This window comes from Myotis brandtii, unplaced genomic scaffold, assembly GCF_000412655.1.
Source record: "Myotis brandtii unplaced genomic scaffold, ASM41265v1 scaffold456, whole genome shotgun sequence".
Classification (NCBI taxonomy): Eukaryota; Metazoa; Chordata; class Mammalia; order Chiroptera; family Vespertilionidae; genus Myotis; species Myotis brandtii.
In genome coordinates this window covers 6,220,209-6,221,533 of record NW_005367431.1, presented here as the reverse complement: position 1 = coordinate 6,221,533, position 1,325 = coordinate 6,220,209, and the positions used below count along the sequence as shown (strand labels likewise).

The 1,325-nt window shown below is 55.4% G+C and overlaps 1 pseudogene; it reads right to left on the bottom strand.

Moving 5' to 3' along the window:
* Positions 1 to 504: 504 nt before the first annotated feature.
* LOC106727622 lies at positions 505 to 1,002 on the bottom strand (annotated as a pseudogene).
* Positions 1,003 to 1,325: the final 323 nt, after the last annotated feature.

The following is a 1,325-nucleotide window of genomic DNA, read 5'->3' as shown; positions in this document are numbered from 1 at the left end:
GGAATAAATACGCGTTTATGGCTCCCTGCCCACGTTTTCTGCACAAGCGAAACGTCTAAATGGTGTCTAATTGTGACTACTTCTGGGGAAAGCGCTTCGGCTTTTCACTTTATACCCTTCTATAATGTCTCATAATAAGCATGTATGTTTTCACTTAAAGACTATGTTTTTAGAATTCAGGGTAATGGCAGGGGGTGATGTCGGAGAGAGAAGGGCAGGCCTTCTCCAGGCCGGTGGCTGGAGGTGGGCTGCTGCTGGGGGACCTGCGGATGCTCAGGGCTTGAGTCTTTCTCTCTCCACCGAGAGCCCTACCCCCCAGGAGACCCCAACCTTGCTGGGGAGGCCCTGCTGACCCACGTGCAGGCAGGCTCTAGACACGGAGGTGAGGGGGCCAGGCAGGGAGAGGCTCTGAAGGCGGCGGCCCGTGAAGGATGAAAGGGTTTGACTGGAAGGGAAGCTGTGAGCAGACTTGAGTCAGGTGTGACTCCAGATCCTTGCTCTTTTTTTTTTTTTTTTTTTTTTTTTGTGGACCTTTTAATGAACTTCCCTCCATGTAGCTTCAAGCTACCAGGACACAGGCCCCACCAACACCCTTCGCCTTCTCCTGGGCTCTTCGGCTGAAGAACTTGGCCTTCACAATGACAGGCTGCGTTGGGAGCCTTCCCTTCCCCAGGACTTTGTAGGAGCCGGCCGCCCCACGTCAGTGACGGAGCAGCTCCAGTCTGGCTCTGGGCAGCATCTACCTGTGTCTGCCCTCCGACCAGGGTCCACAGTTTACCGAGGTTGACAGTTGGGCAGGAGCTCTGGTTCCTCTTTCGGTGGTGAGGCCTCATGCCAACTTCCCCGAAGTCGCCTGGGTGATATTTGTCGAAGTTGATCCTGTGCTGATGCAGGCCGCCGGCATTACCGCGGCCCCGGGTGCTTCCTGCGCTTGCCGATGCGGCCGTGGCTGTCGCTCACGTGGCCCCGAAGTTTTCGGGTCTTCCTCAGTCTGGATTGCATGTCGGTGGCCAAGATGCAAGAGCCAGATCCTTGCCCTTTTATTTCCAGCTGTGGGCCCCTGAGCGAATGTCATTTCTCTGAGTCTCAGTTTTCTCATCTGTGTAATGGGGATCCTAATGTTACTAGGAATCAGACTGTGGTCGCTATGTGTAGGCTGTTATTTTTTAGGTATGAGGATCCCAAAACTGGGGGATGACCAGGAGAACTTGAAAGCAGCCTGCCAGAGGGGCAGAGAGACAGAGAGACAGAGGGTCAGGGAGGACTGACGGAGGGGAGGGCTTCCTGGGAGGCTGAGCGAGGGCAGGAAGTCTGGCAGCACCCGG